Source organism: Pleurodeles waltl, chromosome 6 (genome assembly GCF_031143425.1).
Source record: "Pleurodeles waltl isolate 20211129_DDA chromosome 6, aPleWal1.hap1.20221129, whole genome shotgun sequence".
NCBI classification, from domain to species: Eukaryota; Metazoa; Chordata; class Amphibia; order Caudata; family Salamandridae; genus Pleurodeles; species Pleurodeles waltl.
Window position 1 is genome coordinate 542,932,084 of NC_090445.1, and position 14,218 is coordinate 542,946,301.

At 49.1% G+C, this 14,218-nt stretch overlaps 1 protein-coding gene across 10 annotated transcripts in view; it reads right to left on the reverse strand.

Moving 5' to 3' along the window:
- The window catches only part of PTPN22 (protein tyrosine phosphatase non-receptor type 22), a 638,407-nt gene that overhangs the window by 514,374 nt on the left and 109,815 nt on the right, over positions 1 to 14,218 (reverse strand). The gene's annotated exons all lie outside the window — the stretch shown is intronic.

Sequence of the window (14,218 nt, forward strand, 5' to 3'; positions counted from 1 at the left end):
GGCTATGCAGCCTGAGTTTCCCTTTCCAACACTTTATTTACAATAGCCTTCTCAGTGCTCCCTTTCTGTAAACAGGCCTGTAAATCTTGTTCTTATCTCATCACATTTGCTGTGCATTCTAAGAACAAGGTCAAATATCAGACTCTGTCTTCGGTGGGAACTTTATGTTTACTTTTCTTTCTCTGACTTCAAAGTGAGAGGATTTATGCAACAATCTCACTGGTTACTGTGATTAGGAAAGAGTTCTTTTCTATCCCATGACAACATTTAAATAAACCTCACAATATATCAGAATTAGGAGTACAAATGAAGCACATTTTTGTTAATTCTGAACTGCGCTGAAAACAAATACCTTCGTATGATTAAAACAATTCATTGCATTAGGTGATGCTATTTTCACACATCATCGTCTGTGCACTCTATAGTTTTATTTGAAAAACTGTATGTCTGTGCAATGTAATGATCTTTTCAAACAAAAACGTGTTGTCTGTAATGGCAGTGTCTTACCACACCATGCATACTCCACTCCACTCTGCTCTGCACCACTCGACACCACTGCACCCTACTCTGCAGCACTCCACTTTACAACAATCCATGCCACTGCACTATGGGACACTGCACTCTTCTCCACTCTGAACCACTCCACTCTATGCCACTGCACTGTATGCTATTTCACACTACTCCCCTCTACTCTACTCTGTACCACTCTACTCTATACCAATGCACTTTACGCCTCTCTACACTACTGCGCTCTGTGCCTCTGCAAGCTATACCACTCCAGTCTAGGCAACACCAATCTAATCCGCAGAACTCCACTATATGCCACTCAGCAGCACTGCACTGTACGCCACTGCACTCTATGCTAATACACTCTATGCTAGTGCACTTTACTCTGTAACACTCAACTCTATGCCCTGCACTCTACATCAATATACTGTATGTCACTCTAATCTAGTCTATGCTACTTTACTCTATGCCATCACACTCTATGCAACTCCACTCTACCCTGCACCTCTCCACTTTACACCACTTCACTCTACTGTGAAACAATATACTTTACACCACTACAGTCTGCGCCACTGCATTCTATGCCACTGCACTCTACCCTACACCTCTCCACTCTATGCCACTGCACTCTACTCTGAAACAATCTATTTTATGCCACTGCACTCTATGCCACTCTACCCCACTGCACTCTAAACCACTGCACTCTACTTCAATGCACTCTACGCCAATGCACTCTAAACAACTGCACTATACGCCACTGCACTCTGACACTCTACTTTGCAACACTGCACTGACCGCCACTATACTCTACACCACTCTACTCTGTACTACTGCATTCTGCATCAATATACTCTATGCCACTGCACTCTACTCTGCATAACTCCACTCTACGTCACTGCACTTTACAGCACTATTCTCTGCTCTGCATTGCACCATCCTTCACTACTCCACTCTGCACCACTCTATGCCACTGCACTCTATGCCACTCGAGTCTACTCTGCACCCTATGCCACTGCACCACTCTACACTACTGCACTCTCTGCCATTCTATCGTATGCCACACTACTCCACTTCACAGTATGCCACTCTAATCTGCCCCATGCCTCTCTATGTCACTGCACTCCATGCCAATACACTTTAAACAACTACTTTTATGCCACTGCCCTTTACTCTGCCCCACTGTACTCTCCACCACTGTATTCTACATCACTCTACTCTGTACTACTGCATTCTACACCACTGCACTCTATGGCACTGTACTATATTCTACTCTGCATTGCACCACTCTACACTACTCCACTGTGCACTACTCTACGCCACTGCACTCTTTGCCACATGAGTGTACTCTGCACTCTGTGCACTGCACCACTCTGCACTAATGCACTCTCTGCCACTCTGTTGTATGCCACTCTACTCCACCATAGTCTATGCCACTCTATTCCGCCCCATACCACTCTATGCCACTGCACTCTACGCCAATGCACTCTAAACTGCACCGTACGTCACTGCCCTCTACTCTGCACCACCGTACTCCATGCCAGTACTCTCTGTGCCACCCTACACCACTGCTCTAACACTCAATTCTGCAGCATTGCACTCTTTGACACTGTACTCTACACCATTCTACTCTGTACTACTCCCTTCTACGCCACTGCACTCTTTGCCACTCTACTCTGCATCACTCCATGCCACTACACCACTCTACACTACTGCACTCTCTGCCACTCTATTGTATGCCACTCTACTCCACTGCACTCTATGCCACTCTACTCTGACCGATGCCACTCCATGCCACTGCACTCTAAACCACTGCACTCTATGCCAATACACTCTAAACAACTGCACTGTACCCCACTGCACTCCAATCTGCACCACTGTGCTCTACGCCACTGCTGCTATGCCATTCTACTTCACTCTACACTACTATGCCACTAACTTTTAGCCATGCTGAACAGCAGCCACTCTGGTGTATAACATGGCTAAAACACATTGGCAAAGCCAATAACTCTTGCGTAGATGAGACCTATTGGCTTTGCCAATGTTTGTTAGTACAGTGAGGTACCAAGGTCCCTGAAAGAACTGTGAATGCGTAAGTCCTTATTTTAAACATGCATTACACACATCATAATATAGGCTGCTACAAAATGCGCAAATACATTTCAGATAAAAGAAAAAATAGTTCTTCTAAAATACAGATTTGAATAAAATACAGTTTATACCTAGTACTAACATTTTCTTATAATAGTCCAATAAAACCACACACTCCACAGCTCACCTTGGAACACCCTTAAGGTACCTCTCAAAAAGAAAATGTCTTTGTCATCAGAAATCTTGAAGTGACTCCTTTGATTAAGGTCAATGCATGTTTTTAAGCCCCTTTACATTTGCAGATTTACAAGTTGCGCACATTTGCATTTCTTTAGGGAAGGAGACACCCTGGCAAGAAGGATTTTTCTTAACTGTCAGCCCCTTCCTTCCTCAGAGCACAGGACACTCCCTGCCTTCCAATCCAGACGTGGAAACTGATCTGTCCTAATTACATTTTGTCCTTTAGGAAAAAGGTTAAAACTATGGACACATGCTGTCCGTTCCTTTCATCACGGATGGCAGGACGAAATTCCTGGCAGTCCGTGATAAACGGACGGATGGTCACCCTAATAGACACTAGTTCACAAAAAATGCCAGGGGTAGTGGAAGTGACATCATGTGGCCTTTGACCTCCACTTTCCCTCAGAAAGACATACTTATACATATACACAGATTCACATTTACATACACGCTTTCCCACATGAACTCACTCGCAAGCACACACACAACATACACTTAAAAGCACTTTTTACTTACCTCAGCTGCCATGGAAGGGCAAATTCCAGCCAACTGTTCTCCATTTTTATATCATTCACTAATAGTGTAATACAAATTGACAGAAAGCAAAAAGAGTGGAGACCCAACTGCCCATAAGTACGAGCTGCCACTGTGTTCCTGGCACTGAATTTGCCACCTCTGAGGTCAGGGGGTCCAAAGGCAGAGCCAGGAGTTTTAAAAGGCAAACCAAGGGTCACAGCTGCACCCTCTGGCGACCCCTAAATGGCGTCCACGCCTGCTCCTGATTCAATGCTGTTCAGATTCAGAAACATTTCGGTCTCACTATGCCTTGAATTGCACATGAGGGACTATTTTCTGTCACCCTTTGTGTTTCTTTGATATTTCCAAGTTTCTGTAGCCCATTTCATCAAGACATACAAAGAAAACCTTCTCTGTGTCCAATCTCCCTTCACCCACCACCAACTCTTGGACTTTCACTGTGTGAAGGGCAGTGGGTAGGTGATGGCCTTTGTTCACAGTGTCATTACCTCACTCCATGTCAGCATGAATGTTATTTCCAGTCCTGGGCCTTAGTATGACAACTTAATACATTGTGGATTTCGCAATCTTGGTATGTTTCTACTGACCGAATTAGACTAACACAGCTGACAGTTATTCATAGCAAAAAAGCAATAAACTGGAAATAGTGTAAGTAATGGCAGGCGATGAGATGTCTACCTTAGCCACCTACCAACCTCTGAATGTCCAAACTGACCGGTAAGCTTTGCCAAAGCTTGTCATGGAAGAGGCATCGGACTGAGAGACACTTCTGGCCAAAAAAAGGCATAAAGGGCTTTTCAGTAAAATATCTATATTTCATCACCAATTATACATCTTGTATAATGTCTACCACAAAGGGATGTGATGGTTTCCCTGCTATAAACCTCTTGCTTTTAACTACGAAGTGTTCCACTGCAACCGCTCCCTTTCACAACTGACCGTGTTCAGAAAAAACAGCAGTAGCAGTGTCTGTCTTCTCTTTTTTTTTAGGGTTGAGCCTGCGTTGCATGCGCTCGTGCATGCGTAGTGCTAGCCAGATGCTTTAGGTATTAGAAAAGGGCTCTGAGTCCTGTCGACGTCACGTCAGTGTCTTTCATTGGCAAGTTGGCTTGCCTGTTAGAATCCGCTTCTTATGATTAGTGGAAGGCACGTATACGTCATGCCTTTTCTGATGGTTAGCCCTCCTCGAGCGGAGCGACCAAGTACAGAAAACATGCGAGGCTCGCTGGGTTTGTGGACTACTTTTTCTCTATCTCGCTGGGCAGAAGTCGAGCGATTTGCATACCATCGACCTTGTTACACAGTTAATTGTACTTTTGCCTGTTACGTTCATAATTGCACTTTTGCCGATAGGTATTATTACGTGTGAACTGTAGCAGCGCGATCGCACTATTTTTTTCATTTAATGCAAGAAAAATCCAGTTGGGAGTTTACAACTGGGAACAGCTGTAACTCAGACAAATGCGAGACCCTAGTGCATTGCAAATGCTTGTTATTCCTTTGCTTTTTGCCATTGCTCTGGCTATGTGATGTGCAACTCAAAATACTTAAAAATGTTGATGTCTTGAATGTTCGTGTTCCAACATATCATAGAAAACGTGCCAGTGGAAGCGGGCCCTTTTCTTCTTCATTGACATCATTCTAAACACTATGTGCATATCAATGTTCATTTCACTTCATAAAATAGGAACAGCTTTACCGCTCCACCACCGTTCTCTGCCCATAGAATTCTGCTGGAGTCCATCGTTAAAGTATCAACTTCATGTCTCATAGCCTCTGCTAAACCTATTTACCTTTGTTGTTAGCTAAAAAAACTGTTTGTAGTCCAGTATCTATTATTACAAATGCTTGGCAAGCAAACGTTTAAAACAATATGCCTTTAGAGTGAGAACAACTACTGTAGTTTCTTTTCAAGGCCTGTTTATTGCTTTACATTGTTGAGACTGCTACCAACAATGACAAGCACTATTTTGTGAAACAAACATTTAATTTCAGAATTCTGATATCACTCAGATATCCACCTGTCTATCAACCTGCCTCCTTCAGGAAAGTCCTAAACCCTACTTCATTCAACAGTTCTTCAAGCTGGGCTAGTAAGAAAGTGGCTTCTTCACCCCCACCACGTTTTTAGTCTCTTATTTCGCTGTACATATTAGCTAGTAATGTATTCCACTACCAAGTAAAAAAAAATAGCATTGACAAAGCCACTAGGTCTGATCTTGAGAAGCTGGTGCAATATTTTATTTATCTTCTCCTGCAAGCACAGGCCATTTAAATAAAATGAAGAAAAAACGCCCACTGCCTAAACACGGACATAATATGTTTCAAGTCAAATTTTTAGATAAAAAATACCTATGGCATATAATTTTAATAGAACAGTACTGATGCTTCCTAGCAGACGTATGCACTGAGAAGAGGCATACAAACGCCTCTGTGTCAGCTAAACATGAACTACCAAATGTTGTCTTTATCATTGTTTACCACTCCATGATGTTTAAAGCTTTGGAAGCAATTTCAAAACCCTAGCATGGTAAACAATTATTACACATTTTTGCAAGACTAAAAGATAGCCGTGTTACTCATGCGTGCCCATGCCTGGACAGCCACCTTGGAATGAGCTTTGGTATATTTGTAGCAGAAGGCATTTAACATGGCTGCCTTCACATGCACCTCTTTCCACAAGTATGGGTGACCATCTTCAAATGAAGTCCATTTCTCCATGGCTGTCGCTTGCAGTACATGCAAGAAATGTTGTGCACTGTATGTGGTGGTGAAGAAACTTTGAAAGGCAGGTCTTGTTAGACCTGAGAGCTTTAGGGTGGTCATCCCCCAACTTTTTGCTTACCTCCATCCATTTTTCTGACCCTGTTTTTGCTGGTTTTAGGACTCTGCACACTTTACAACTGCTGACCAGTGCTAAAGTGCATGTTCTCTCTCTCCTAAACATGGTAGCATTGGTTCCTACTCAATTGGCATATTTAATTTACTTGTAAGTCCCTAATAAAAGTCCACTAATGGTGCCCAGGGCCTGTAAATTAAATGCTACTAGTGGGCCTGCAGCACTTGTTGTGCCACCCACATAAGTAGCCCCTTAACCATGCCTCAGGCATTGCAAGGTCTGTGTGTGCTGTTTCACTGTCACTTCGACTTGGCATTTGACACTACTTGCCAAGCCTTACACTCCCCTTTTTCTACATATAAGTCCCCAATATGGTAGGCTCTAGGTAACACATAGGTCAGGGTGCTAAGTAGGTAAAAGGCAGGATATATACGTATGTGTTTTACATGTTCTGGTGGAAAACTTTGTCGGGCCTGCTGTTCTCATAGGCCAGCGTTAGAACTGCCCTTATATACTTTTAAGTGATAGATCTGAAAGGAGTAGCCTTGTCATATTTAGCACGGCCAGAATAGTAATAGAAAATACTGCTTACTCGTGTAGGTTGATTTAATGCTACTCTTTTAGAAATGTCACTTTTCAAAAATGGGCATTTCTCTGCACTTATTGCCATCTGTGCCTTACAGACTGTCTCTAATCCACATCTGGGCTGTGCCGGTTGACAGCTCCTCTTGTGCATTCTCTCCAGACAACCATAACAAGAAGGCCCTCATTACGACCCTGGCGGTAAATCCCGCTGACAGCCACCAACATACCGTTGCAGCGGCGGAAATCCGCTACAGGTATTATGACCCACATCTCGTAATCCGCCACAATACAGACACCCACACAAGTCCGCCACACCAAAGGTCAGTGATAAACTGGCAATAGCAAAACCTACACTGTCACGCCAACAGAAATACGCCCACACTATCACAACCCACGAATCAACGCAGCGGTCATTCAACCACGGTAATCCATTGGCAGTACACACCGCTGCGCTCAATATACACACACATTTACAAAACACAACCACATTGGACAATTCAAAATACAGACACCTGATACACATACACACACCACACTCACACCACTATAAAACACACACTATAAAACACACACCCACACTACCCACAACCCCTTACAACAACAGTTTTGGAAGAAGCAGAGAGAGAGAATAGCAAAGACAACACCAGCATCCAGAGGCACACAACACCATCGCTCATACTACATCCACGCACCACAAGGAACACACCCCAACACATCACATCACACATCACAACAAACATTACCTCACACATCACCCACACCACATTATTGCACCTCAAAGACACCCCAGGTTTTCTGAGGAGGAGATCAGGGTCATGGTGGAGGAAATCATCTGGGTAGAGCCACAGCTATTCGGATCACAGGTGCAGCAGACCTCCATTGCAAGGAAGATGGAGCTATGGCGGAGAATTGTCGACAGGGTGAACGCAGTGGGACAGCATCCAAGAACACGGTACGACATCAGGTAGAGGTGGAACGGCCTACGGGGGAAAGTGCGTTCTGTGGTATCCAGACACCAGGTAGCCGTATAGAGGACTGGCGGTGGACCCCCACCTCCTCCCCCACAGCTAACAACATGAGAGGAGCAAGTCCTAGCGATCATGCATCCTGAGGGCCTCGCAGGAGTAGCAGGAGGACTGGACTCTGGTAAGTCAAATCTTTACTACCATATCCCCCCTCCCTACCTGCATGCCATCACTTACCCCCACCCTTACGCCACTCCCATCACTCCATCACCTCACAGATACCCCACTATCACAACCCACACATCCCAATACCAAGCCCTGCATGTAACTCCAATGCAGGGACACCAATTACAGACCTGCATGGACACCCATCCCCAAAGCATGTCCAGTAGAGAGATTCACCCAGGCCACAAAATCACCACTCACACAAGGGCCAAGGCAATAATGCAAGCACAGGATTAGAGGGAAACTCACCCATTGCACAAGGTGGCATACACAGATACAATAACTATGCATTTGCACCCCATCAGGACCCCTTCCCTACGTCACTGGACAGGAGGTGCCAGCCGTATCCAGTCTCCCCACAGAAAAGGCCCACAGTGACGACAGCAGCTCTGCACGCCTGGATCAAGATGACCAGCCCGGCCCATCGGGGACCTCTGGACAGTCGGTTTCCCTGCCACAGTCCCAAACCACCACTGAACCTCCCCCCTCAGGAAACACCACCACAGCACCCACCCAGCAGGTCCATGCCACTGTCCCCAGGACACGTCAATCAGCAGTGTGTCTACCACTACAGGGACCCCAGGCAAACCCACTAACCCAGGACGATCAGGGACCTGTGGTCAGTGGTAGTGGGCACAAGGTTCAGGGGACAGAGGCACAGGACAACATGGAAGCTGGGGGGACCGCTGTGCGACAGGGGGAGAACAGGCCCAGGGAACCCACTCTCCACGAGGCACTCTCCAACATCATGGGAGCATACCACCATTCCCAGGAGACCATGGGCACGGTACTGGCCAAGTTTCATGAGACCCAGCGGCTGCAGGAGGAACAGTACTTGGGGATCAGGGAGGACTTGAAGTCCATTAACACCACCCTGGTCTCCATTGCAGGGATGCTGGCAGACATGGCCAACACCATGAGGGAGACAGTGGCACACCAACGGGCCCCCGACACTAGCCCGAACAATGAACAGCCCTCCACATCCGCCGGTGCTAGTGGACAGGAGGTCCCGCCACAGGACCAACAGGCCACCAGCACCCCACCCCCTGCAGAAGGAGAACCACCCCGCAAACGGTCCCTACGATCCAGGCACAAGACAGAGAACATTGCCAATACCCTCTCCCCCCAGGAAATAAGACTCTCCTGATTGTCACCCTTCTGTCCCCTTATGCCACCCTGACCACCTTGAACTGCCATTGCTCCACTTCCTACGCCCCCTTGGACAATGCACCTGTGATACAAAAAGACTGGACTCTACCATGAATATCCCTCCACCATCACCGCAGCCCATTGCACATCCCCCTCCACTGATTAGCCCTTAAATAAACACCCTTGAATCACAAAACAATCTGGAGTCAGTCTGTACTTTCACAAATGTGTTATTACAACCTCTCTGAAATATATCAATGGCAATCTTCAGTTGCACATACCAAAGTATGACAGTTGTTGGGCACTAGTGAACATAGCAGAAGGCAGAATGTGGTACCCAGATCTGTGAAAAGGAAAGCCAAAGTGAACTGTCAGGGTCCATACACAGAGGTAAAAAGGCAGACTCATGCAATGTCCTACAGTAGTCTGATATGAGAGGAGCAGTGGCAGTCTCTTACCTGTGTCTCACTGGAAGTATTGCATGATGATGTTGTTTCGGTTGTCATTATCTTCTTCTTCTGCCTCCTCTTCTTCACTGTCCAAAGGCTCCACAGCAGCCACAAGACCAACAGCAGGCCCATCATCCTGCAGAAAAGGCACCTGGTGTTGCAAAGCCAAGTTGTCCAACATACAGTATGTCACGATTATCTGGCACACCTTCTTCGGTGAGTAGTATTGGGAGCCAACTGTCAGATGGAGGCACCGGAACCTGGCTGAAAGTCCGCTGTATAATCCTCCTAGTTCGCCCATGTGCCTCATTGTAGCGTTCCTCTGTCCTTGTCCTGGAATTCCTCACTGGGGTCAGTAGCCATGACAGGTTGGGGTAACCAGTCACCTGCAAATATCGAGGGGTATCTGTTAGACATACGTAAACCCTTAGGGACTCTCTCATACCAGGACACCTATTCAAACTGTGTGTGGACCTTGGGCTCACCTATTAGCCACACACAGTGCCTCTGGAGTTGGCCCATCACACAAGGGATGCTGTTATTCCTCCAAATGTAAGCATCATGCACTGAGCCAGGATACTTGGCATTCACTTGGGTGATGTACTGGTCTGCCAAACACAACATCTGCACATTCGTGGAATGGTTGCTTTTGCGGTTTCTGTACACCTGTTCATTCCTGTGGTGGGGGACAAATGCCACATGTGTACCATCAATAGCATCAATGATGTTGGGTATATATCCCAGGGCATACAAGTCACCTTTCACTGTGGGCAAATCCTCCACCTGGGGAAAACGATGTAGCTGCTCATGTGTTTCAGCAGGGCAGACAAAACTCTGGAAAACACGTTAGAGAACATTGGCTGAGACATCCCTGATGCCATGGCCACTGTTGTTTGAAAGGAACCACTGCCCAGCAAATGGAGCACTGACAGGACCTGCACTAGAGGGGTGGGATTCCTGTGGGATTGCGGATAGCTGACATCAGGTCAGGCTCCAACTGGGCACACAGTTCATGGATTGTGGCACGATCAAGTCTGTAGGTGATAATGATGTGTCTGGCTTCCATAGTCGACAGGTCCACCAGGGGCCTGTACACCAGAGGATGACGCCATCTCATCATCTGCCCCAGCGGATGTGACCTATGGAAGAGAATGGTGAGCAGAGGGTCATATACCACATAGGTTGCACAAGGGTGTTTTGCACTATTGTTATTTCATCGGTGTTTTGCGCTGTCTGTCTGTGTTCCTACCCAAAAGTGCTGTGACGCAGTTAGGTGCCCTGCCATGTGCCCCCCTGAAATGGCAGCTGCCTGACCTGTAAGGAGGGACAAGGGAAAATGAGGTGACTGTGCTGGTGTGGTGCAGCGTCGCGGTAGGCGGACGAAGACCGCTGGGCAATTCAGCATTAGTTATCATTGGGCCCTATGGGTTTCAGGAGCCAATGACGATGTACGCCGGTGGTGACGGTACGCACCGCTGTGGACGTGACCGCCATTTTCTATCTGTGCACTCACTTGATACTTGACCTTCAACAGGAGATGACCTACATTGCAAGTGCTGCTGTGATCTGAGTCTGGAAGCGACAATGGCTACAGTGTCTGGGGAAAGGGCCCCTGCCTTCACAGCGGAGGAGTTGGACAACCTGGTGGATGGGGTCCTCCCCAGTACACGCTACTCTACGGTCCTCCAGACAAACAGGTGAGTACACTGTGTGCATGGAGGATAGGACACTAATGTATGGAGTGGCCTGGATGGAAGATACATGGGGGGATGGCTGTGGCCTGCATGTGAGGATGGTCAGTGTATGTGTTTCAGGGCATGGTTGGGAAGTTGTGGCCAATGAGTAAGAAGAACTGGACGGGGGAGTAAAATCCATTCTTACTTTACCTTTCCTGTAGCTCAGCGCCCACCAGAAGAAGGGTATTTGGCGTGCCATCGCCAAAGAAGTGCGGACCCTGGGGGTCTATCATAGACGGAGCACCCACTGCCGCAAGAGATGGGAGGACCTGCGCCGCTGGAGCAAGAAGACGGCGGAGGCCCAGCTGGGGATGGCCTCCCAACGTGGGAGGGGTGCCCATCGCACCATGACCACCTTGATGTTCCGGATCCTGGCGGTGGCATATCCGGAGTTGGATGGGCGCTTGAGGGCATCACAGCAGCCATACGGGGGTTGAGTACAGTCTCATTCAGCTGACTCTGCGTGCTTTATGAGGTGTCTGGGTGGGGGATGTGGGCTGTGGGTTCCCCTAGGCCAGGCCGAACTTGGTAGGGTAGGTCCTTTGTTAGGCAGGCTCTATGGCAGTCCAACCCCAATAGTGGTAGTGACCATCTACAACTAGTCAGGCTCCTGTGGGCTCCAGGGGTGCAGCAAATGGGCTTAGGCGTAGTCCCCCAGGGGCAGGAGTTTTTTGCACTGACTGCTAGTGCATGGGCTAGTGCATAGGGCTGCTCCCTGTGTGTTGTGTCCGCCAACGGTAGTGGTGTTGCAGGTATTGACCATGTGTCTCCTCTGTCTTCCCCCCCTTTTTGTTTTGTCACCCTGTCGGCGGAGGAGCAGTGGCCCCGGAGCAGGAGGGAGCTGCAACCCATATGGCCCAGGAGGGTGAATGTATGGAGTCTGAAGGCACCAGTGGGACAGAGGGCGAGGGGAGCTCCACAACGGGGACAGGAGGGGACACCAGTGACAGCGACTCCTCCTCTGATGGGAGCTCCCTTGCGGTGGCAGGCACATCTGTGCCCACCGCAACAACAGGTACAGCCGCCACCCCCCCCTTCCAGCACCGCCCTCCCAGCAGCCTCTCAGTGTGTTTCCCGTGCCCGCTCACCCAGGATGGTGGGCATCTCTTTCGTCCCAGGCACCTCAGGCCCTGCCCCAGTCAGCCCTGTTGCCCTCAGTGAGGAGGCTATTGACCTCCTGAGATCCCTCACTGTTGGGCAGTCAACCATTTTGAATGCCATCCAGGGTGTCGAGAGGCATTCGCAGCAAACAAATGCATACCTGGAGGGCATTCATTCTGGCGTGGCGGCCCAACAGAGAGCATTTCAGGCTCTGACCTCAGCACTGATGGCAGCCGTTGTCCCTGTGTCCAGCCTCCCCCTCCCCCCTCCAACCTCCACTACCCCGACTCCCCTCTACCTCAGCCTATCCCAAGCACACCATCAGACCAGCATGCACAAACATCAACACACAAAAGTGGCTCAGGAAAACATAAGCACCACACATCCCACAGGCACTCACACAAGCACCATATCCATGCAGACACAACAACATCCACTGCCTCCACTGTGTCCCCCTCCACCACGCAGTCCACCTCCCTCCCAATCTTGTCTCCATTCACACCTGCATGCACTACATCCTCAGCCACTACATCCATCACCAGCACGCCCATCACCACACACCGCTCATGTGCAATCACCACCCCCACAACCATGCACACGTCCCCTGTGTCCTCTCCCAGTGTGTCTGTGAGCCCCCCTCCCAAAGTACACAAACGCCGGCACACACGCACTCAACAGCCATCCACCTCACAACAGCCTCCAGCCCATGCACCTTCACCCAAACTCAGCAGACGTACACCTCTTACAACCACTACCTCTTCCTCCACTCCCAAACCCCCTCCATCTTCCCGCCCCAGTGTGTCAAAAAAACTTTTCCTAGCTGCCATTGACCTCTTCCCTACACCTCCCCCCCATCCTTCCCCTAGGGCCAGGATGTCTGGATCCCAGTCCAGCAACTCAGCTGCCAAATCCTAGTCCAGTGTGGTCCCTGCAAGTCTGGGAACATCGAAGGCGGAACCCATCAGGGCTGCCAGTGTGCCACCGAGTGAAGCCAAAGACCACCCTATTCTGCCACCTGCCAAGGTAAAGAAGGGGCCAGTTTGCCGAAGAGAAAAGCTGCACCAACCACCCAGCAATGCCTCTTCCAGAACCAAAGAGGACAGTGCCAAGGTCCCAGCAGCGACTTCCAAGGTGGGGAAGGGACACAAGGGCAAAGGGAAGTCAGCTCAGGGCACGGAGCCTCCAGGTGAGGGACTGGTGCCACCCTTTTTGCAAGACAGACCAGCAACCTGCACGGCGTTGGCCACCACCGCAATGGCCGCCACCTTCACCGCCACCTGCACCGCCATCTGCACCGCCATCTGCACCGCCATCTGCACCGCCACCTGCACGTCTGCTGCCTCTACTACAGTCACCAGCATCATCCACCGTGGGCAGCCTTCCGAGGCTGCAGGAGACGGCCTGGTGTCTCCCTCCACAAGTGCAGACACCTGCACCACCCGCAGCATCTCCGCCGCAGACACCGCCGCAGCCACCGTCACCTGCCCTGCGACGTGCCCAGCCAGGCCACTACAGCGGACATCAGCAGCATCCCCAGTGTGCAGGCTTCCGAGGCTGCAGGAGACGTCCTGGACCCTGCACACACTACATGAGGCACCACCACCAGCCCTGGCACTACCAGCAGTTTGCAGCCTTTGTCATCGCAAAAAAGGAGTGTGGCTCTGCCTCCATGGAGTATCATGCTACCTGTTACCGGTAAATCTCGTGGCTCAGACTCCCATGTGGGGAAATAGGAATTGCCACACCGCTGGTGCAGCATCACTGGGCATCATGCCCCCTCCAGAACCAGTGGAGAAC